A 13,896-nucleotide genomic window follows, 5' to 3' on the forward strand; every position below is an offset into this window, starting at 1 on the left:
CAGCTGCCGTCTATCTCCTCTTGCCAACATTGCTTCAATAGTATCAATAATGTTCTCTGTAACCTGCCCATATCTTCTCTTAGAGTTCTTTTTTTATACATATATAACAGCCAGAGAGAGTTTTGAAAAGCTAATATTATTACTAACCTGTTTATTTCTTAAAACCATTCTGCCCCACTTCATTCTCCAGCTACATTGGCCTTTAATCAGCTGTTTAATGTGCCAAACCTATATCTGTCTCAGAGCCTTTGCACATATTTTTGCCTCTACTTCAAGGGCACCCCTACTCACACATGTGTAGCTCCATTGCCACCACCCTTAGCTATCATTTTTACATAGCTCAAAAATCACTTCTTCATAGCAATCTCCCTTGACACTCCAGATAAGATTAGTCTCCTGCAATTGACTTTCATAGTATTACATATATGTTTTTCATAAAAGCTGGTTTAACAAGTAAGTATGTATTGATCCAGTGATAAAGTTCCATGGCAAACAATCAGTTCAATTCAGTAAACATTTACTGAGTGCCTACTATATGCCTGACCCAGTGTATTGCTCTCACAATCAGAGAAGACAGCCACGTCTTTTAAAATAAGGAAAATTATGCTTTCAAAGAAAAGTACAACCCTCATTTCAACAGACTGAATGTTTATCGAGTGCTTATCATATGCAAGATACAAGGGAAATAAATATACCCTCTCTGGAGGGACTCATAGACTAGCAAAAAAAAAAAAGCAGATACATTAAAAATAATTATAATCAGTTATATATGCTGCAGGTATTTAGAAAGCCTTGTTTTTCCTTTGAGGCAGAGTCTTGCTCTGTTGCCCAGGTTGGAGTGCAGTGGCACAATCTCAGCTCACTGCAACCTCTGCCTCCAGGGCTCAAGCAGTTCTCCTGCCTCAGCCTCCCAAGTAGCTGGGACTACAGGCATGCACCACCATGCCCAGCTAATTTTTATATTTTTAGTAGCGATGGGGCTTCACCATGTTGGCCAGGCTGGTCTCAAACTCCTGACCTCAAGTGATCCACCTGCCTCAGCCTCCCGAAGTGCTGGGATTACAGGTGTGAGCCACTGCACCCAGCCTAGAAAGCTTACAGATCAGAAAAGCTCAGGTCAGTCCTGATAAATATTTTAAAATAAATACCTCTTAAATAGATAGGACATCTCATTCCTAAATCTGTGTTATCACAGAAAATATTGTGCCCCTCAGGCAAGAAAAAGTTTAGTCTGTGGAAATCAAATTTCAAAGAGACTTATACAGAATCATACATGTGCTTTTTCTTGGTTGTTAGAATAAATCTGAACTAATCATGCCCCATCCCCCTCATTTCTCCCAGCTTTTCATTTTTTCAGATGACTGAAAAGATTTATTGAGACCTTACGGCTGCTCACTGCCTAATAAAGTTCTCCCTCAGTCATCCTGCTAATTTGGTTGACTGGTCTATTTTTAAAAATTAGCAGTTTTCAGAAACAGCCTCCAGTATTGTGGCTGTGAAAAATCTGTTGAGAAGAAATAAAAGGCTAAAACAAAATTTAATACTGTAAGCAAGTATAAATTTGTTGGAATGATATACAATCCTGTGTTGTGGCAGTTTGGTCCCCGAGGCAGGAAAGAAAGCAATCTGGTTTTCTGAAACATTCAAATTTCTCACCTAAGCTCAGCTAAGAATACATCATTATGGGAAGCAGAGTGGAAATGCACCATTTTATCGTTTAATTTACAGTGTCAGTGGGAACAGCACAACACAGAATCCAGAGTTCAAAGAGAGAAAAAGATCTGGCTTATGGTGGATATAAACTTAATTTCTTTGAACCAGGAGTCTAGGCCCTGCTGTGTAGATTTAACAATGGGCATTCTAGACTTCTTTTAATGGCCCTTTATTTTAGAAATAGGATAAAATATTCATGTAAAAAAACCCACTAAATATCTACTTGGTAAAAGCCCGATTCAAGAAAAGTTTTTTGTTGGATAATCAAGTACTTTACTTAAGATACAACAACTTCTTTAGATTGTCCTTCATTTAATATAAAAGGTCAATTCTGTTTTCTACCTCAGTTGTGATATTAATCTCTCCATTTCATTCTAAATCCTATTAAGAGAGTAGAAGCTTAACTTTATCATATTAATGCCAAGATCTGGGCAAGCATTTGTCTAGATGTAAACAAGGATATATGCCTTTCAGAAGGTTATATCCTCATTGTGATAATGAAGAAAGGGGCTTATATGTTAACTACCATGATTCCACAAGACAGAGTGTTTGGGAAGCCCCCTTTCACATTTTTCTAACCTGATAAGCAAGAAAACATAAGAAGAAATTATTTTGAAATAAAAAAAAAACCCGAAAATGTGGCTCAAGTATAGGCTACTTTCAGCAACCAAACTCTGCCTTGAACTAGACCTAAGAGGCATCTGCTGTTCCAATGGTTCTCAAACCAGGCGGTTTGTTAAGATCACCTTGGGCAGGGGTTGGTTTTTAGAAATACTCATTACTCAGATGAGCCCAACACGGAGATACTGGTGAAATTTTCTGGGTGGGGACCCTGCATGGGTGTTTTTTATTAGTTCCCAGGTGGTGTTTATATTCAGCCAGGCTTGAGAATCACTGGCACGTCTGACCCCAATTCACCAATCTATCAATTAAGCAAGGAGCAGCATTCAGGTTAAATAAACAGCTTAGAGTATCAGAGGCTCAACTCTGAGAATGCAATGTAGCCCTCATCCATACCCCACTCCATGAGAGGCTATACTCTTTTATTTACTCAATTGTCCCACCAAACAGATCCATTGTTTTGATATTTTAACTATTGCTGAAACAAAGCATTAAGTTATTCAAGCAGGCGAGAAATTCAGTGGAAAAAAATAATGTGTTAAATCATTTGCTTGGCTAAACTGACAGTTGGTTTCTGCTGAATATTGAGTCAGGAAGCCGTTACCCAAATCCTCTGTTGATGAAATAATATATCACTGTATCATTGAATCTCTGTCTTTTAAAATATATATATAATTGAATATGAGCAAATCTCTGCATTTATATTTTCTTCCAAAAAAGTACTGTTCCTGTTGTCAAATTGGAACATATTGTACTTCCTATATATATCACCCACAAGTCATTTTTAAACCTGGATCACTGTCTATCCTGAAATAAAAGGTCTACTACTAGGAAGGGGTGGCTTTATCCTCCTCCATTCCTCAAAGCTTCAAATTCCCATCTGCTATGCATTGCTAAAGGGCCTGGTGATGAATTTCCCATTGCTTTTGCATTTTAAAAAAATAAAACTAAAAGAATTGGTCAAAGAAAAGAAAATCCTTTGTCTATAACTTGTATGAAATCTAAGTATATTTAGAATATAGTCCAATCTCATTTGTACTGGCAATGTGTTACAAGTCTTTTTGTATACAAAGGAATCTCTTTGTAATCCATTTGACCAGGCAGCAGGATCCAATATGTGACCGCTCTTGGTGTTCCTCCAAGTGGGTGCAAAACCACTAGAGCATTTTGATTCACAATGTGGGGAAGATGTTATATATGTAAAACACACATATTTGTACACATATGTATATATTTTACATGTACATGAGTGTATGTGTGTATATATGCATATATACATATTACACATGATATATATAGAAAATCTGGCAGGCTGGTAACCCAGTGTATCCTCTCCTGTGAGGACACAGAAAAAGATAAAAACCAAAAACACGATAAAAAGCTAATGGTCACAACCTATAGTAAGAATCTAAAAATTCCACTAACAATCAGGCTTTTGGAACCAGATTAAGGAAACTAAAAATGGCTGGCCTAAATAAACTTCACTCCCACTGCCCCTCACTGCCTGACAAAAAATAGTAGGAAGATAATATTTTTTTCTTTCTTTTTTTTTTCCCTCCCTTCATCTTACTAACTAGAGAATCAGGTTTATTCTACCAAAAAAAAAAAAAAAAAAGAAAAGAAAAGAAAAGAAAAAAAGAAAAAACTGAAGAGCTGTTCAGTTTTTCCATGATGGCTCTGAATTTCCTAGTTGCTAAACCTGTTTCTTTTTTTTTAAATGATGGCAAAAGTGAGGTACATTTGTGTTGTTATGAGTACTACGTGTGATTAATCTATGCAAGGCCTTTAGTTAGTGCTTAGCGTAGAATATTTACTGTATAATTATTAATGATTAATATTGCACTGCAAGAAGCATACTTTCATAAGCAGACATTTTACTAATTTTTACGTCTACTCAGAGATTAAAAATTACAGAAAACTGAGAGAAGCCAAAAATTTATAAAGAGAAGACCCACTACCAGTGGTTCAATAGAACAGACTCAATAGAGCAGTGCCTGGTAGGGTGGAGGTGCTCAACAATTATTTGCAGAATTAATGATAATAGGTCTTGATAGAGAGGGAAAGGAAAAAGAAAGAGCTTGGTGATGGTGCGTGTTGAAAGAGCAGTTTTCTGGGTACTATAGAAGTTTAGCTTGCTGGAGACAGTCATACCTCAGTACAGCAGAGAGGTACTGGGTGCTTACTTGTCAAGAACAGTTTCAGAAGGGTGCATATCCATCAGGGGTGAGGAGTAGGGGGAAGGGGTGTCTATGAAAGGAATCTGCTCAACCTGCAAGTAGAGAGTAAAATCTGTCATTTGTGTCTTGATGACTATAGAGGCTGGATAAATTTTCATTATTGGAGTATAGGTAAGAGGGAAAAAAATGAATTCAAACTTTTTAAGAAATTATAAAGACCAAGGGAAGAGAACATCATTTTCAAGATGATTGCCGGCAAAATCATACCTCTGAAAAGTATTACCGTCAGAATCACACATTAGTAATCATTTGACATACATAAAATCATGAGCTCTATGTGACATCGGCAGAGATTTGCAAGAGAACAAATTGAACTGTGGAGTGATATTGCTATAATAATAATATATGTAATAGTTACAGTAAGAAGTATAATTATGATTATTAATAATGTGGCAAGTATTTGTATTTGATCCTATCAAAAATAAAATGCATCAATAACAGTAATGATTATGTCACTGAAATACAGTTAAAATTATGAAATTATCTTGACATTGTTATATTTCCTAATCATAGCATATGCAAGTCAAGTGCCTGCCACTTCTGTTAACGTCAGATATGACTGAGGGATGATGCTCAACTCTCAATAACAGCAACAATGTCAGCTGTCCTTTCTATGTGTATTGAGCATTGTTACCACTAATGTCATGGCAATTCTAAATGTAGATAACTACCTTTTCTCTAGAGATGATGAAACTGTGGCTCTGAAAGGTCAGGCAATTTACCTAGAGATAATAATGCAGGAAAAAGCTGTGTCTGTGGCCAGGACACTTCTGCATTTTCACTGAGGTGACCTGCACACACACAACACTCTCTGAAACTCAGGTTTCTATTTTGCATAATGGAAACATGAACACATTCATTGCAGTGCTATTTTGAAGACTGGATGAGAAAGGCAGTGTGAAAGTGTTTTTAAATATTTTCATTCTGTTGGATCACACTCTCTGATGACACCTAAGCATCTGCATTTCCTGAAGATTCATAGGTGATTGTTAATTTTCAGCCACCATTCAGAAATGCCTTTTGGAGAGAATCTGGCATGAACCACTCAGTCTCACATACTCCCAGAGTTTGATTTATATAGTATTCTCATTTTTAGTTATGGCAATACAAATACTAGTCATCATTTCAGGCTGTTCTCTCAAACTTTGAATCGCTAGGCTAATTACAGCCTACATAGCAAAATAAGGCCCCTCCATCTAGAATCCTGGCATGGATTAGCAGTGTTGGCCCACCTGCTCCCTGCAAGAAAAGTGTTCGGAGCTGGTGGACTAGTGGCCACTTTTCAGAGAGCTGGGCAGTTGAAGATCCCATACCAGAAGGATGGCAGCTGGGAAATTCAGTATAGACACAGCAGGATGGAGGAAGGGCAGAAGGTTGTTCAGTACCTCTTCCTTACAAAATCTTTAGGAAAATCATTAAGTTTATGAAATGCTAAATATGAAAAAAGGAGTGAAGGGGTGGATCCTCTCATCTGGGCCTGACATATGTAGCAGGGTTGAAATTGTTAATTTCTAATGCAGATATGCCAAAGTCTGTACCCTCTTTCTGTAAGTTGTCTAAGTATCCTCATGAGTCTTACCATTCTGGCTGGTAGAAAAGAACATAAAGTTCTCAAGCTTCTTTTAAAATTTAAAACTTTTTGTTGTTTTTCTTGAAAACATTTCCAAAGAATCTCAAGAAAATCTGCGATGAATTAAAATTCCAAATCCAACTTTGAGCTGTTTTTTCCTTTTCTTCTTCCTTCATCCACACAGTTATCCTCATGAGATTGGCGAAGGCCTCCTCTTCCTGGCCTGTCATCTGGGTTTGCGCTGGTTCCACCCTCAAGTGGAATGGTGGTTCTCAACTTTTCTGTGGGCATCTGGCATTGGTGGCTACTGAGGCTTTTTTATCCCACTTGTTTGTATATATTCTGTATTAGCAGCTCCAATTGCTGAAACTCTCCACTGGGAGAACCATAATATCCCCATCCTTTCCATCCTGTTTTCTGGACTCTACCTCTTCTTTCACAGATGCTGTAAAACAGGCTCAGAACCTTCTACCATCTGCCCTCCACCTTGTTCTGCTTTCTCTGGGCTTTCTCACCCACAGCCCAGGCAGTGTGGTTATTCCACTGTCTGTGAAGGTAGCTCCAAGGGCAGCCATCTGGCCCTCAACACAGCTATTTTTCTTGTACCCATTAAAACACTGCAAGATTGGAAACTTTCTTCTACTCCAGGAGTCAAGATAGAATATCAGAGTAGATTCATCTTACTGTCATTTTTCGTCTGCTTAGGATGTTCCTTGTTTACAGGGAGCACACTTCAAGGCAGTCTGTCCCAGGTCTCATTCTGCATTGAGACCCCCTTCAGACATTTCTGAACTGCTGCTATATAGTGTCACTGTCTGCTAAATATGGGACTTCTCTCAGCAGCTCATGATCAACATATATTGCACCTTGATAAGAAAGAAGCAAATTGCCTACAACAGGGCTTTCCCAGACTTATTTGTGCAGTTTTCACTACCTTATTGTTTTGATCCCAAGTGGAGGGCTTGGTGTCTGACCTCTGGCTACACTCTTCCCTGTTCCAGCTACCTTTCCTAAACCAGAAGGTCATTGATATACTTCACCTTCCTGTATTATGAAATTTCCCTGATTAGTCTCATTGCCTTCTCCAAATATATCTTTCACCCTTCTTTTAACTTGGGACCATAACACTGGAAGGGTTGAAGGTGAATACGATTTATTCATCCGTTCAATGCTATCTAAAAGATTTTCCTTTTACATTAGATTTCATGCAAGAATTTAGGAGAGGCAGTTCTTTGGAGATGTCAGAAATTAATTGTCACTCCACATCTTCAGCTATCTCCCAAAGTAAGAGCATGCTGCCCTCTTAAAGTCAAGACTCGTAGTTTATAGCTAAATAAATGAATGCTTGGACGTTGTTGTTTTCTCCCATAAAGCTGTGTACCATGTCTCTGAATGGTCTGAATTCAAGAATCTACCCCATTTAAAATGGGACACAGTTGAAGCTGGACTAACTGGTCTTCTTTTACATTCCTTGACAGGCAGGAAGTATTTCTCTCTCTGGAAGAAACCATTACAGTCATACTGCATTACTGGCTCTTATAGCAGAATGATACATTTTATTGCCTTGTTTACTAACCCTTCTTGTTCTGGTACGCACTGCTGGCATTTTAAAATTTGGCTTTCTATCAAAGCCAAACTGCTTCTTTTAGTGGTTTTCTTTATTTTCTATCAGAACATTTTAACCCAACTCGAACAAAACCAGATATAAAACTTTTGAATAGAGAAATCCTCACAACCTTTATAAGACAAATGTGCTTTGTTTTTCATTAGGTTTAGCTATAAGGTACTGTCTCTAGTTCTTCTAAAGGGATAAAAACATAAAATTGGTAGATTATCCTATAGGCCACTCAGAAAATGGCTAATTACTTTGTAATTTTCTCTAAATCCTGGCTATCACAGTGACATTGACAAATTATTTTCACTTTTGTTGAGATTGATGACAAATCTGATGCTTGTTTTAATATAAACTTGACTATAAGGGAGTGATAGGTTAGTGGTTAAAAGAGGACTTTGAAATCAGATCATTGGCATTCGAATTTCAACACTGCCACTGTTGGGTCTGTGATCCTGGGCACACTAATAATGTCTGTAGTAAGATTACCATCTACAAAATGTAGATAATACTTACCACTTGATAAAATTGAACTAAAACTATATGAGATAAAGTATGTATAGAATCTGGTTCAGCAAAAGATCTCTATGGAAAGAGTGAATATGTTATCTAATGGTTTGTCAGATACAATTTGCAACAACTAATTAAGATGGTAATATCAGCATTACCATGTAAACCAATCACCACAAATTAAAGTGGTAGAATATTTTGGTCATATTCACTTCTGTTAATGGTCGTAAACCTAGTTCTAGAAGCCAAGAACAGATTTTGTAGGAAAAAAGACATATTTGATATGGAGCTGTACAGTTTCTTGAAGTGTCTCTTAAATTGTATTCCCTGATTAATGAACAGTGCCTTCCTACGCATGGATTTGATTTCATCTTCTACTTCATACTCAGAGTCCACAAATCCCCTGTAAGACATTTGAACCTAGCTACTAGAAAAAATAATAGGAAGCGTAAAAACTAATGAAGTTACAAATAAATTAACAGTTTACTTGACAATAAATGTGAAGTCAAGTTTAATCTACCTCTTAATCTAAGGAAAATTAGTAAGAGACATTTTTGTCTGCACAGCTTTGACATTGAGCTATGTTTGTGCTTTCATGCAACCCAGATTTTGCTAGTTTATTTCCACAGTTAATATCTGCCTCTACCATAGATTTGGCCTGAAAAAATATTTCAAGGAAAAGTTTACTAAGAAGGGTAACAAATTGATTTCATTTTATAGTGAAACTTCAGAATCATTTCTCTCTTCCTGTTCTTTTTCAAAGGGGTACATGCATAATTCGTTTACTTTGTATTGCGTATTTTTATATTCTTTTCCCTCTCCTTATGCTCTTCACTGCTATGTTTATATTTATATAACAGGTGCAAACTGAGCATATAATGGAGTGAAAAATGCAGTAATTTGGCTCACCCCTTCCGTCTAGGTTACTAGAAATGCAGCTTGCCAACTCACTTCCAAAGTACAGAATATTTTGCCACCTAGAAAAGATATATTGGAATGAATATACAAAATATAACATGCACATGCACGTGCAAACACTTATGTAGCCAAGGCCACAGATATATGATGCTGGCCTGCGACAATATTTCTGAACAGTCATTTAATCAACAACTATATTTGAGGAATTAATATGTTCAGAAATGTGACATACGGTGATGATACACTTGTAATAAACACAGGAATTCTGCCTTTGTGGTGACTCCAGTGCCAATATCACCCATTTAATTTCCAGCTACTATTCCTGAGGACTTCAGCTACTATTTTACTATAGACATTTTCCAAGCTGAAGGTCCCTCACAGGGTTTTCTCTGTAACTCAGTTCTACTGGAATTCTACCATTGCCTCTTAGCACAGCAACACTGTACTGTAAGCATGCTACGAAGACCTGTTCTCTGGTTGTAGACTGCACCATTCATTGAAGTGGCATTATTCTCTTCATGAATGTGCTAGACCTGGCCCAGTTGCCATGCTAGAGCACGTTTTCCCCTGGCTGGTGGGGAATAAGCAAATTTACCTTCTCAATCATTTCAACGGCTACACCCTTCTTTTGTTGTTGTTGTTGTTTTAATTTCCTCTTACATTTCTGGATTCTTCTACCTTCCTCTTTCCCCTATATTATTTTCCCATTTCTATCTTGACTCTATTTTTTTTTTAGAACTAGTTAATTTTATTTTAGAAGTAAAGGAATATTATAAAAATAGCACCTGTTAAGTTCCCTCATTATATCACAATTATCCTAGGTGTATCAATAATTAATCGTATTTTTAAAAATGAATAAGAAAATATCTTCTAGGTCTGAAATTGGAAGATCACATAATTAAATTTGTATGTAGTTATAATGCTTCACTAAATGGAAAGAAGAAACAAAATAAAAATTAAGCTGAATTCCTTAAACATATAATATATCCTTAAATTTAAAATATATTTTATAAACTTTGACCTCCCAAAGATATAAAAATCTATCCAAACTTAACTTGTATAACATTATCTTATGTCTCAAAGATAGGGATTCCCATCTACTAGAGATCAAATGGAAGAAAAAAATAGGATTTCTTCATATTCCAACAGATTTATAGAACTTTGAAAAGATTTACATTTTTGTGTTTCCAGGATTTTGATGATCAATTTAATTTGGAATTGACTCTTAAAAGTTTAACTGACAAAGCTAAATTAAGATGTTTTAACCACATTTCCACATTTTCTTTCTGCCACCTTAGAATGCACTACTCCCTTTGGAGACTGTTGTAAAAGCCGATGTATTTTTTTTGTTTGTGTTTTATTTTAGTTTTTATTTTTTTGAGATGGAGTCTTGCTCTGTCACCCAGGCTGGAGTGCAGTGGCTCAATCTCAGCTCACTGCAAGCTCCGCCTCCCAGGTTCCTGCCATTCTCTTGCCTCAGCCTCCTGAGTAGCTGGGACTACATGTGCCTGCCACCACGCACGGCTAATTTTTTGAATTTTTAGTAGAGACGGGGTTTCACTGTGTTAGCCAGGATGGTCTCGATCTCCTGACCTCATGATTCGCCCGCCTTGGCCTCCTAAAGTGCTGAGATTACAGGCATGAGCCACCGCGCCCGGCCCAACGTACTTTTCATTGGCAAGTTTGCTTTGCATTTCTAATATTACTCCTGGTGAGTGGAAAATTCTCTAAAGGAAATGTCTTCATTGTCAAGTGCACCTGATGAATACAGAAAAATCCTAGACTGACGTTTTAAGTTGGTCATGTTTTCTCAAGCTTTCTTTGATGTAGACAGTGGTTTCAGAGTAAATCCTCCAGTGTTTCTCGTTGTCTTCCTTAGTTTGTTTCATGTTTGCTTTTCCTAAGCCAGTGCTATTTTTACTGTTTTGATCATACGCCAGTATCTGTCAATATTTTATACAAACCTATATCACAAAAGGACAACAAATTCCTAGGATATAGCACGTAGTTTATATCTCCCACCCTTTCCTCACATCCCCTGCCATTGTTCAGTTACACCCTTTGTAAGCAGGCCCTTGACAGTTTGTCCCTGTGGACTGCACTGTACCATTCAAATATCATTCAGCCAGTCAGTCAACTTGAAGAATTTTAGCATGCACCTTGGAATAACAGTTTTTTAGTCTTTACATGAGAACATTCTTCAGACTATTAACATCTGCAGAGGGGAAGAATGGCCATCAAAGCTGGGCATATCAACATTTCAACCACTAATATTAACAGTGCCAAAGCTCTGGGATCAAGTACAATGAATTGTGAATAGACTATTAAAAGCTGACAGCAAATGAATATTTGAAACACATATAAAAATCTAAGAATATGAAAACATGTGAGAAAATGTTTATCCATATTTATAAGATACTTTGTATCAAGGAATTATTTAATTCTAGTAAAAAACATATCAATATTTTTAAGTCAAAAATCAGGATTCTTGTTTTGTTTTCTACTAGAATAATTTTTCATTCCATTGCTGCTGTGACTCTTATCTAAATTGACAAAGATGCCTATATCTCTCTCTCCTTTTCTTCTGTGACATTTGTGAAAAGTCTTTCAAGGCTATACATTTTTGTAGTGATAGTATCCTTCTGTATGATCATAAAATTGTGACTTTCTATTCTGTATAACAATAGGGTACATATATAGAGTAAGTCTGGCAAACTCTAGCTGATACAATTGGTTTACATCTTATATGAAAGTTGGGGGAATAGGAAAATGTATACATGTAAAAAAATTCCTGTTAAATTATCAGAACTATAATTTTAATTTGAATATTATAATCACTTGAACACAAAGTACATTTACCATATTCCATTTGATGGAATAAATATAAGACATCTGCCAACTCATTCTTTAAAAATCGATACTATAATTGTGATTCCAAAAAACCAAGTCAACACATAACTACTTTAGTTGATCATTTGATGACTACTAACAATACTTACTCTTCTATTGCTTAAGATCTAACATGAGCCAAATGCAATGGAACAATCAATTCCAATACGGTGTAATAAATGCTGTAATGAAACAGGTGCGAATACTATGGAAACAGAGTTAGAAGATGACTAAGTGTTAACTAAGGTGAAACCATAGCATTAGGGACCAGAGTAGGAAATAAGCATTAGGAGAAACAAGTGAATGTTTCACTCAAAGAGATACCATGACTAGCAGTCTGAAAGAAAGATCATATTTAAGAAACTGAATATTTGTTTGCTTTTCTAATAAAGTTGATGTAGGTGTGGCAAGTGGCAGATGACAAAAGACTGAAGAATTAAATAGGGTCAGATTACAAAGCTTTAACTTATGATAAGGCATTTTGGACTTCATACTAAGGTCAATACTAGAGAGTAAGTAAATCAGTGAACTTTGGCTCTAGGAGGAAGGCAAGACCAGCACAGTGCATAACATTTAGACATTATTAAAGTAACCGAGTTCAGAGATGTTTTCTGAACAAATGAGCAGCAATGGTTATAGATTTTCAATCAAAAGAAGATTGAAATCAATTTAAAACTTAGTTTCTTTTAATTCTGGGCTATGACAAAATACATAAATACCCCTTAAATATGCCTTAAAGGTCCTTTATTTTTACCTCTCAAATTGTTGCTCTTTGCTACTCCTGATTTTCCATCACAAAACCCCAAAATAAGGAATTGAGATGTTGCCAGGTCCTAAGGAAATAATTGCATGGGGATAATTGTCAAGAAGTTGGAAAGAAGGGAGAGGCTCAGTCCTAGAGAGAAGAAAACCAGTTCAGTGTTGTATCTTTTGAATGTTAGGTTTGTATAGAAGAGCCGAACTCACGGTGTGGTACACAGACCTCTAGGGGGTCCCTAGGACATTTCAGGGAGTCCACAATATCAAATCTACTTTCATAATATTACTAAGGTGTTATTTCTTTCCAAGATGTTGACCTTTTTACTGATGGTGCAAAATCAGTGGTGGGTGAAGCTATTGGCAGTTAAGCAGTAATCAATTGTTGTAGTCATTGTATTCATCACTTACAATAAATAAATAAACAAAAAACAGTTCACTTAACAATGCCTTTGATAAAGAAGTAAATTACTAATTGTATTAAATGTCAACCCTTGAGTACCTGTCTTTTTAATCTTATGACCAAATGGAAGTTACACAAAAATAGTTTGTGCTGCATGCAGACAGTCTCCAGGAAGGAGGAAGAGGTGGAGGAGGAGTGGGGCAGGGAGAGGGGGATGGAGAGTGGGGAAGGGAAAGAGGAAGAAGAGGAACACCTGTGTTATTGTCTCAGTTGTGAGTTGAACTCATCAGTTTTTCCATGGAGTGCCATTATTGTGTGAAAGAACTAGTGAGTGACAAACTATGGTGATTTAGATTTGGGTATTTGACAGACATGTCAATATTGAATAAGGTGAACCTCTCACTTCACAGAAAACCACTGACAGTATTTGTTGCCAATGATAAAATTTAAATGTTCAAGTAAAAATCAGAAGGTTGGAAAATTAGTGTCTGCCACCATAAACTTGACATCTAATAGAGACTTTCTTGATGAGATTGGAATGACGTTTTAAAAAAATATGTTATTTTGATTTAGTATAATAAAATAACAAAAAACAGTTCACTTAACAATGCCTTTGATAAAGAAGTAAATTACTAATTGTATTAAATGTCAACCCTTGAGTACCTGT

At 36.4% G+C, this 13,896-nt stretch overlaps 1 protein-coding gene and 1 long non-coding RNA gene across 3 annotated transcripts in view; both read left to right on the plus strand.

Moving 5' to 3' along the window:
• KCND2 (potassium voltage-gated channel subfamily D member 2) overlaps window positions 1-13,896 on the plus strand; it is a 484,939-nt gene that overhangs the window by 142,780 nt on the left and 328,263 nt on the right. The gene's annotated exons all lie outside the window — the stretch shown is intronic.
• The window catches only part of LOC134737040 (uncharacterized), an 86,042-nt gene that overhangs the window by 52,776 nt on the left and 19,370 nt on the right, over window positions 1-13,896 (plus strand). The window contains exon 2 of the long non-coding RNA XR_010121591.1: window positions 1-13,824. This exon is cut by the window's left edge and continues 16,442 nt beyond it. This is a non-coding gene — a long non-coding RNA (uncharacterized lncRNA). The remainder of the gene's footprint in view (window positions 13,825-13,896) is intronic.

This window comes from Symphalangus syndactylus, chromosome 6 (genome assembly GCF_028878055.3).
Source record: "Symphalangus syndactylus isolate Jambi chromosome 6, NHGRI_mSymSyn1-v2.1_pri, whole genome shotgun sequence".
Classification (NCBI taxonomy): Eukaryota; Metazoa; Chordata; class Mammalia; order Primates; family Hylobatidae; genus Symphalangus; species Symphalangus syndactylus.